The sequence below is a fragment of the Bos indicus genome, chromosome 10, assembly GCF_029378745.1.
Source record: "Bos indicus isolate NIAB-ARS_2022 breed Sahiwal x Tharparkar chromosome 10, NIAB-ARS_B.indTharparkar_mat_pri_1.0, whole genome shotgun sequence".
NCBI classification, from domain to species: Eukaryota; Metazoa; Chordata; class Mammalia; order Artiodactyla; family Bovidae; genus Bos; species Bos indicus.
Genome location: NC_091769.1, coordinates 101757429 through 101768682, shown reverse-complemented (window position 1 = coordinate 101768682; position 11254 = coordinate 101757429).

The window sequence follows — 11254 nt, the reverse complement described above, 5'->3', positions numbered from 1 at the left end:
ATCCCATGGACAGAGGAGCCTGGCGGGCTACAGTCTATGGGGTCACAAAGAGTCGGACACGACTGAGCAACTACACCACCACCACCACCTCCAATACTGGGGACCTATTTCTTTACCTGGTGAGTGGAGCGCTCGGCCCGGTTACCTCAGAGTGCCTTCCCGGCTCCTAAAGCTGGGAAAGCCAGCCTTGGCCCTTCCTAGAGGCCTCTTTCCAAGGAGAAGCCCCATGCAGGGTGGGATTTTCTCCCTGCGATCGTGTCTGGCAGGAGGGGAGGGCAGTCAGGAAGCGTGGCCGGCGGCTGGACCCCGGCCAGAGGACCTGCAGACCGCCCAGGGCAGGTCAGAGTTCAGGGCGCGAGTGGCTCCTTCCCTGCAGCATCTCAGGCCAGAGCTGAGGGGAAGGTCAGCAGGCCAGCCGCGAGCCGTCTGAGCCAGCCCAGCCTGGCCTCGTTCGAGGAAGACTGACCGCAGGAGGCCAGCAAGTCTGGGGGCGGGCGGGTGTGCGCTCGCGGGGTGTGCCCTCGGACGTGCTGATGGGCGAGCAAGGGCTCCCGGGGGGGCGGTGTGGACATTCGTCTGATGCGTGCCTGGTAAACACCGCCATTGGCCTTCGATCTCTCAGTGTTCTACAGCATCCTTGTCTGGTTGCTCAGTCGTGTCCGACTCTCTGCGACCCCATGGACTGTAGCGCACCAGGCTCCTCTGTCCAGGGGATTTCCCAGGCAAGAATACTGGAGCGGGTTGCCATTTCCTTCTCTAGAGGATCTTCCAGACCCAGGGATCGAACCCACGTCTCCTGCACTGGCAGGCGGGCTCTTTACTGAGCCACCTGGGCTTCCCTGGTGGCTCAGACAGTAAGGAATCCGCCTGCAACGCAGGAGGCCTGGGAGGGAACGGTCCCAAACACCCAAGCGTCCTCTCCTGCCCCAGCCCAGCCCCGGAGCCCTGGCACAGGCGAGTCTCCAAAGGGAGGGCTGCCCCAGCCCAGCCCTGGAGCCCTGGCGCGGGCGAGCCTTCGACGGGAGGGCTGCCCCGGCCCGGCCCCACTAAAGGGAAGAGCGTGTCCTAGTCGGCAGAGGTAGCGCGAGTCCCCTCCGTGGCTCTGGGTCTTGGCGGCCGCCCTGCCCGCCCTGCACAGCTGTGTGCAGGTTTGTGTCTGGATGCTCATGTGGGCCAGTTTCACAAAGAGCCTGCCCCTCACCTTTCCACAGCAACTTGACAGAAGGCGTCCCCTCACATCATTTCAGAGGAAGGAAGCTGAAGTTTGGAAGCAGGAGAATCGAGCTCCAGGCCCAGCTCGACCCAGGAGCCCAGGTGGGGAAGGCGGTTCAGAGCAGCAGCAACCTGCCTCGACCAGCAGACTAGGAAGCAGGGAGGCAGGAGGCAGACGCAAGCGGCTGGTCGCACGAGGCCCAGAGACTCACTCTCCGCGTAAGCCTGGAAGGCAGCACAGCAGCTGCCCACCTGCTGAGCTGCTCGGCCCGCCGAGGGGTCCCCGCACCCACAGGAGCCTCCTGGCACACCCGTCAGCACCAGCACAGCCGGCTCCACTCGGCCGGGGGTCCTGGGACCCCAGGCGGCAGAGTCAGGACTCAGAGCTGGGTGTCCTGAGACCAACATCCGGGCTCTCAGCACTGCCCCCAAAATAGCGGGCAGGGCACAGGGCCCCTGGGCACATCTGTACATTCTTCTCACTTGTGATATCAGCATCACCCACTAGGGTACCATTTTCTTTGGTCACCCACTAAGATCCATGCATCACTGGTCAGATCAAGGGGGAGGCAAGATGGGAACCACCCAGTTGCCCATCAGCAGATGAACGAACAACAAACGGGGGCCTCTCCAAACAGTGGAATATTACTTAGCCATAAAAAGGAACAAGTTTCCCCCATGACCTCTCTCTTATTAATGGTTTCTGTCTCCACTGAAGTTGAAAAATGTGTTGCAAAGATTACATGAGTGACTGTGTCGAGGGCTTAAACCAATGCTTGGCACAGACTAAGTGCTATTTAAGTGTCGGTTAAAATAATATAGTTGATGTTGCATGAAGGGCAAGGAAGGGATTACGAGCGCCTTCACATTTCTAGTTCAGATGATGACTGGACAACAACGCCCCTGAAGGGTAAGCTTTCACCCTCCATGGGCAGTGCTCCTGTCCTTCCGAGCCCTCCCCTCACACCTGAGGCTTCTGTGGAAACTGCCCTGACTTCAGAGCAGCCACGCCAACCACAGTCTAGGGCAGATAGGATAATAGCCCCCAGCGAGGTCCACATCCAGTTCCTGGGACTTGTGAATATGTTCCTCTACATGGAAAGAGAGACTTTGCAAATGTGATCAAGGACCTTGAGGTGGAAAGAACGTCCTGGATTGTCCAGATGGACCAAAACGAATCACAAAGCTCTTTACAAGAGGAAGGTAGGAGAGTTACAGTCAGAGACGTGAAAACAGAAGCAGGGTCGTCGAGAGAGGTGTGAAGATGCCCTTCTTACAGAGGACGGGGTCAGGAGCCAGGGAACACAGGCGACCTCCAGAAGCCGGGAGAGGCAAGGAAGCGGACTCCCTCCTGAGGCTTCCAGAAGAAACCAGTCCTGCGGACACCGTGACTTTAGCCTCGGGCAAGTAACTTCAAACCAGGACATGGGAGCAACCTAGAGGTCCCTCGACAGAGAAATGGATAAAGCAGACGTGGTGCATACATACAATGGAGTACTACTCAGCCATTAAAAGGAACAAAATTGGGTCATTTGTAGACATGTGGATGAACCTAGAGGGAGTCATATAAAGTGAAGTCAGTCAGAAAGAGACAAACAAATATCATACATTAATGCATATATGTGAAATCTGGAAAAATTATATAGGTGGTATTACCTGCAAAGCAGAAATGGAGACACAGACAGAATATATGTATGGATTCCGAGGGGGAGGGTGGGGTGGGAGGACTCGGGAGACTTGGATTGACAAATATGCATTATTGATACTGTGCATAAAGCAGACTACCAATGGGATACTCTGTACAGCACAGGGGTCTCTACCTAACGCTCTGTGGTGACCTAAATGGGGAGGTATTGATACTATGCATAAAGCAGACTACTAATGGGATATTCTGTACAGCACAGGGGTCTCTACCTAACGCTCTGTGGTGACCTAAATGGGGAGGAAATTTAAAGAAAGAGGAGCTATATTTGTCTGTAGAAATGATTCATTTTGCCAAAGAGTAAAAGCTAACACAACACTGTAAAGCAACTGTACTCCAATAAATATCACTTTTTAAAAAAAGTGACTTCAGACTTCTGGCCTCCAGGACTGTAAGATAATGTGCTGTTTTAAGCCCCAGAGTCTATACTTGTTACAGCAGCAATCAGAAACTCATACACAGTCCTTTGCCCAGAGTCTCCCACCTGGCACAGCTGAAGAGCCCAAGAGGAGGCAGACTGCAGCAGACTCCCTCCCCCACAGTGCGGGAGCCTGGGCCGACACAGATGGTGTCTACCTGGCTGCAAGTGTAGGGTGTAGACTCAGGAGAGGTGACAGCCACACTTCCTGAGGTAGAGAAAGCCAGTCTGTGAGGAAGCCTGGAAGGACAGGCAGTGTGCGAGGCGAGAGAGCCGGAGGCTGGACGCAGCAGCGGGGTCCCAGCTCCAGAAGAGCCTGAGTCTTGGGGCATCTGCCCTTCCTCTAGCTTGGCTGTTCGACCTTTACTTCCGCTGGTACGACTGTCTCCTTCCATGTGAAATAATCACTGGATTATTGGATCACGACCAATATGTTCACAGACGCACTTTATTTCATTCACTGTACGACTGAGTTGAATATTTGCATTTGTGTATTTTTGCATCTAGGTGTATAGACGAGCCTGTCATTTTCCTTCCTTTCTTGTATTCTCATCTGATGTGGATAATCCGATTTATTTTTATTTTTTTGTTTACTAATCTTTTTTTTTTTTAAACTTTACAAAATTGTATTAGTTTTGCCAAATATCAAAATGAATCTGCCACAGGTATACACGTGTTCCCCATCCGTTTTAACATAATCTCTCTTTTTTTCTTTTCTGGAAGAATTTCAAGGATGGGTAAAGGGTTGTGGTGTAATCTTTTTGTTTTGTTTTTTTTATTCCCTGGAAGGATCTATTCTATTTTTGGCGGTGGCTTTCTTATCTGTTACTTCAAAGCAAATGAACCCGAATATTGGTGACTTAAGTACCATTTTATCTCCTGATTTTGCGGGTAAGGAGTTCAGGCAGGGTTCAGATGGGTGATTCTTCTGCTCCATCTGAGGTCAACTGAGGTTGCTAAGTTGCTTCAGTCACGTCCGACTCTTTGCAAGCCTATGGACTGTAGCCCACCAGGCTCCTCTGTCTGCAGGATTCTCCAGGCAAGAAGACTGGAGTGGGCTGCCATGCCGTCCTCCAGGGGGTCTTCCCGACAGAGGTTACTCAGTATTCAGCTGGCAAATGGCCTGGCCTGGAGGCTGCAGGCCTCAACCTATTGGGCACCTTGGTGACGACAGCAGATAAGAAGATTGGGCCCAGCGGATCATCCACGGAATCATCTACATGTGGCCTCTCCAGCATGGAGCTCTCAGGGCTTCCAGAATGTCCCATGGGCAGAACTGGAAACATGCATGGGCCCAGAAACCAGCAACCCCTCCCAGTGTATCCCATTGCTCGAAGTGGCCACAGTGCCCCAGGGGCTCTGCCACTGCTCCGGTGGCTAAGACTCCATGCCCCCGACACCAGGGCCCGGGTTCCACCCCTGCTCAGGGAACTAAAGCCACAGCCCCCAACCACAACCTGACACAGCCAAACAAATACTAATTAAAAAATAGCCACCCTGCTCCCTCAGGTTCAGGGGCTGAGACCAAGGGCTCTTCATTTGTTGGAGGGCTGGGGCACGGTTTGACGGTACCCAGCACAGGGAGCCTGATGGGCTGCAGCCCATGGGGTCACGAAGAGTCAGACACAACTGAGTGACTTCCCTCTCACTTTTCACTTTCATGCATTGGAGAAGGAAATGGCAACCCACTCCAGTGTTCTTGCCTGGAGAATCCCAGGGACGGCAGAGCCTGGTGGGCTGCAGCCCACGGGCTCGAAAAGAGTCGGACACGATTGAAGTGACTTAGCAGCAGCAGCAGCACAGGCAGATATGTTTTAAACTCCTGATTATATCCCTTTAGTGGTCAGTCTGTTTTACATTTTCCACTTCTTGAGTCAGTTCTCTAGGAAATTATCCCTTTTATCTATGTTTTCGTATTTATTGGCATCCAAGTGATGTGAAATCTCTAATGGCTGGATGCAATCAATGTTCTACATACATACATACATAAAACGAAACTTGTTCCTTATGTGGTTCAAACACACTATCGTCTGCTTGATTTCTTGGTAACTGCGAGAACTGTGTCAAAACCTCTGTGATGATGGCTTTGTTATCCTTGCTGTCTGCGTCCGCTCTCATGTACTCGAGTTGACACATGTTGCTCATCAGCACATTCATGGCAGTTGTATCTAATAACGTTTCTAGGAACAGCTTGCAGAGGATTCCCAAAAGGTGGAGGCTGAAAAGTGAAGTGAAAGTCACTCAGTCGTGTCAGACTCTTTGCGACCCCATGGACTGTACAGTCCCTGGAATGCTCCAGGCCAGAATACTGGAGTGGGTAGCCTTTCCCTTCTCCAGGGGATCTTCTCAACCCAGGGATCAAACCCAGGTCTCCCACATTGCAAGCAGATTCTGTACCAGCTGAGCCACCAGGGAAGCCCAAGAATACTGGGGTGGGTAGCCTATCCCTTCTCCAGCGGATCTTCCCGAACCTTCCACTATTTCGAAGTTCTTTAATTCTGTGCTCTAGACACTGCAGACACTGAACCTGAGAACAAACAACCAGAATACAGCACTCTCCCTTCTTCCTCTCCTGAGCAGGCTCTCCCACTGGGAAACAGCAAAAGAACTCGGTTCTGAATTCCTTCCTGCTCATAGGTGGCAGCCTGAATGGGAAGCCCAGGCTGAGGTTTGCAAGGCTGAGAAAGAATTTGCCCTGTTTGAACGGCTGCACCCACACCCTGAGCTCCCCTCCGGGACCCTTCAGAAAGGATGAGCTCACCAGCTTTGAGCCAACCACTGGATCATCACCCTCTTCTGAGGTTTGGGGAGCGTCTCTGACCCTGAGTTGGAATCAGGCCGTGGGAGCCCAGGGATGCCTGTGACACCTGCCAGCTGAAGATGAAGATGGAGGCGGAGAAGAGAGGAGGGGAGGCGTGACCAGGTGGCTCCACAAGTTTTGGCGGGGACCCAGCGGTACTAGGGAGAAGGGCTCCTGGCTGGGAGCAGGCAGCATTTCTTAAGGACTAGCCAGAGCTGGGGAGGGCCCCAGGGGCCCCAGAAGAGAGGGAGCAGCAAGATGGGGTGGAGGGGACAGGAGGCTAACGGTAGGTAAAGAGAGCGCCTAACCAGGGACCTCTCCTGTTGTAGTCAAGGGCCTTTAACAAGAATGGGGTCTCTGCTGTACAACTCAGGGAACTCAAACCCGGGCTCTGTAACAGCCTGGAGGGGTGGGAGGGGAGGGAGATGGGAAGCGGGGTTCAAGAGGGAGGGGACATATGTGTACCTGCAGCTGATTCACATTGGTATTCGGCAGAAGCCAACACAATCCTATAAAGCAATTATCCTTCAATTAAATAAATTTAACATTTAAAAACAATTATCTGGAAAAAAAAAAAAAAGAATGGGCTCTCCATCATTGTCCAGAGACGACCAAGCCAACGAGTCCTCAAGGATGCCGCAGCTCTTCCCATGGGGATGCCCTTGGGCCTGGCCTGGCTGCGGGGCCAGCAGAGCTGCCTGACTCTGGGGAAGAGGCACCCGGGGACGAGACGCGGGCGACTACCATCAGGGCATCCGGAGGGGCGAGGAGCAGAGGGTTAGGCCTGTGTGCTTTAGACAAAGGAAGGAAGTGACAATTCCCAAGAACCAACATGAGCTGGATCAACCAGAGTAAGCAGAAAGACTGCCCTCATTTTCTTCTGTGGCATCAGAATTCACCCTGTGTGGAAGGAGAACAGCGTGTTTTTAAACACCGTCCATTGGAGGAGGAAATGGCAATCCACTCCAGTGTTCCTGCCTGGAGAATCCCATGGACAGAGGAGCCAGGCAGGCTGCAGTCCACGGGGTCGCAGAGTAGGACACCACTGAGCCACTGAGCGTGCACACGCGTGCTCGCCTTGATGCTGGTGGATTTGCAGCATCTCACTCACTTTTACAACCACCTTGAAGACACTGAGGCAGACTTGGTACTTGGCAAAATTCACACCACACGGGAAGACAGGATTTGAATGCAGATATCTGTTTAAAGGTATGTTTAAAGATATCTGTTTAAAGGCTATGGTTTTTCCTGTGGTCATGTATGGATGTGAGAGTTGGACTATGAAGAAGGCTGAGCGCTGAAGAATTGATGCTTTTGAACTGTGGTGTTGGAGAAGACTCTTGAGAGTCCCTTGGACTGCAAGGAGATCCAACCAGTCCATTCTGAAGGAGATCAGCCCTGGGATTTCTTTGGAAGGAATGATGCTAAAGCTGAAACTCCAGGACTTTGGCCACCTCATGCGAAGAGTTGACTCATTGGAAAAGACCCTGATGCTGGGAGGGATTGGGGGCAGGAGGAGAAGGGGATGACAGAGGATGAGATGGCTGGATGGCATCACTGACTCGATGGACGTGAGTCTGGTTGAACTTCAGGAGTTGGTGATGGACAGGGAGGCCTGGCGTTCTGCGATTCATGGGGTCGCAAAGAGTCGGACACAACTGATCGACTGATCTGATCTGATCTGTTTAAATGTGGAACCTGGGTGAATTTTACAACATCCTGTTGATTCCCCTCAGACTGGTTTCCAAAAAAAAAAAGCAAATATTCAGACTGAAGGCTTCAGGAGGGTGTGTGAAGTGTGAACGTCCAAGGCCTGCCTCGGGGGCAGGGTCACGGCCTGGGGCCAGCTCCACCAGGCTTACGTAGGCCAATGGGCAGAGGCTACAAGGATGCACATTCCAACCTTCCAACCATGTTCCCATACTTAAAACTGCTCAAAACATAATGTGCCAAATGGCCTTTATTGGGAGATGAAGTAAATGATGCTATCTTGATAGAGCCAGCTCCTAAAAAATTATATCCAAGAATTTAAGTATATGGAGAAATGTTCAGTATAAAAAGTGAAAGAGGATTTTAAAAATATGAATATATTATTCTATTTATATAATATCCAGAATAGGCAAATCCATCAACACAGAAAGTAGATTAGTGGCTACCAGGACTGGGAAGGGGGGTGGGGAGGGACTGCTAACAGGCTCAGGGATTCTTTCAGGGGATGAAAACGTTCTAAAATCAGCGTTGACGGTTATTCAACGCTGTGAGTATATTAAAAACTACTGAGCTGTACGCTTTGCAAGTATGAATGTTATGTGAAATGAATTGTATCTCAAAAAAAAGTGTAAGGAATGAAAAAGACTATAACACACATATATATGCAATATGTAATTATATGTAAGAAAGAATATTATCCTTAATTTAAAATACACATATAGATCTTAGTTTTGTCAAATATATCTCTGTGTCCATAAGAAGGAAAAAGTTCTGGAAGGAAATACAAAGTGTAAACCATCTTTTACAGGGTAGTGGGGTCAGTTGTTATCACGAATCTTATACAATAAACAGCATTTTTATTAGAATCAGAAAAGTGGTGGTTCAGTTGCTCAGTTGTGTCTGACTCTTTCGAACCCATGGAGTGTAGCCCGCCGGGCTCCTCTGTCCATGGGATTCTCCAGACAAGAATACTGGAGTGGGTTGCCATGCCCTCCTCCAGGGGACCTTCCCAAAGCAGGGATCGAACTAGCATCTCCTGCATTATAGGCGGATTCTTTACCTGCTGAGTTACCGGTGAGATATCACAAACCTTATACAATAAATGGCATTTTTATTAGAATCAGAGATACTTTTGTAAAAATGGGCCTGCCTTTTGAGGTTAACAAGCTTCTTGTCATGGAAAAGTTTGAGAATCACCAGATACGGATACTTGCACTGGCAGTGCAATGTGTGTGCGGGTCCTTTTAAGATAGTATTTCATAATTTGTCTTCACTCATTTTCTATTTGTTTACAATGACGACACTATGTGAACTAGTCCTTTAACTAAAATACTATCATTTTATAATTATTCTCTCACTTGTTTTCTGCTTTTTAAAAGTAATCCATTATCTCAAATATTGACTCTGCTATCAGTCTGTGTGGGGAAAAAGTTAACTACAAAACATAATAACAAATAAAGAAAATCCCAACTTGAAGGGTATATTAAGACTCAGAAAGGGAAAGAAAAACTTTAAAAACAAACTATACATTGCTTGTATGCAGCCAGGATAAAAAGGTTATTACGTTATAACAAAATGTTTATGAAATTATCTTACTGGAGGAGGAGACTCTGGGATTTTCCCTTGTATCTTTGTAAAGGTGAAAACAAAACTTAAAAATGTGACCTTTGCTGGGACTCCCCTGGCAGTCCAGGGGTTAAGACCCCGCACTTCAAACGCAGGGATGAGGGTTCAACCCTTTGTTAGGGAACTAAGATCCCACAGGCCTCGAGGCACAGTCAAAAAAAAAAAAAGTCACAGTTGAAATGCTATGGGAATTGTAAATACACCCTCACTGCCGAGGCTGCTGACACAGGCAGACATCAGTGACTTATGCAGGAGGCTGCACCGTTTTCTCTAACCCAGGCTCAGCAATGGTCGGTGGGGACCCAGCTCCTGGGCTCCGCCAGCCCTCCCACGGGTTCCGGCGAGCGGCTTCTCCCGCCCGGCACAGGGCTGAGGGCGGTGGGAGAGGAGCGGCAGCAGGCTATAAAAAACTTGTTTTATTTCCTTCTAAGGCATCCTGAGTCACTGGACACAGCAGCCCACAGGGCCCGGGGAAGTTCGGCTCAGACTGGAAATGTGTGTGTGTGTGTTCTTCCTGAACCAAAACTGCTGAAAAACCAGATGACGTTGTCCCTTGGACTGAATCTCCCGCAGGCAGTGGATGGCGGCTTCCTACCTTTGTCTTGCCAGGAGGATGGAAGCGGCTTCGAGGTCAGTTTCCTTGACCAACGTTCCAATATTACATCCCACAGTCTTAACAACAAGACTTACCCTCTGCTCCATGGGGTCGCAGAGTCGGACACGACTGAGCGACTGAACTGAACTGAACCCTCTGCCCCACCCCCAACATTAAGCTGCTGAGACTTTTAAAATCCCATTTATCATCTCCAAGTATATAACACACCTATACTCCTTTGCCTCCCACCCTTTAGGCTGCAATTTCTATTTCAATACCAAGCGATGCCAAGCTGGGTTGGTCAGAATCCTAGAAAGCCACAGGTAGAAGATACCTGGGCTTCCCTGGTGGCTCAGTGGCAAAGAATCCGCCTACAGTGCAGGAGACACAGGTTTGATCCCTGTCAGGAAGTTCCCCTGGAGGAGGAAATGGCCACCCACTCGTCTTCTTGCCTGGAGCATCCCATGGACAGAGGGGCCTGGTGGGCTGCTGGGGTCGCAGTCAGACATGGCTGAGCGACTAACAAGGCGCCTAGTCCAGTCATCTTTCTGAACTGAGGTGTAGAGAGGGAAAGAACCTGTCCACAGGCTGCAGGCCAGGCCTGAGGTCTCAGCAGAGGGCTCAGTCCCCCTGCACAGGGGTTGGCGGTGCAGAGGCGGAGGCCCTCTGACCAAATCGGGGCCTTAACCAGCGACCATTCCCGCCTTCTCAGCTCCCTCGCGCTTTGTTAAGGGGGCGAGGCAGCCTGTGGAAGGCCCTTCTGAAACACGGGGCAGCCAGATGCTGCTCCCGCTTGACACGGTCTCGAGACGGGGGCTGGGGGCCACGCTGGTTAGGGCAGTACCGGTTAGGGCCAGGTTTCCACTCCAAGGTTCTCAGTGGGAACTGCACCACCGCCCCCCGCCCCTCTCCCGGGCCCGCCACCCGGACCCCGCCCTTCCTCAGCTGTCCTGCTGGGGACTTGGGCAGAAGCAGCTGCTTATGGAACTGTGAATTCCCAGCTAATATTTAAACCTAAAGTGTACTTCTTCACACAATTTCTAAAGAGACTTGAATTTAACCTTGAGGTTAAAGAGGAATGAATCTTTTCATGGTGTGAACTTTTCACACAGAGCAAACACAGACACATTAAAATGCCAGGATACTGTGCTAAAATGTCAGCTATTAACACCTGAACTGAATTTTTTTTAA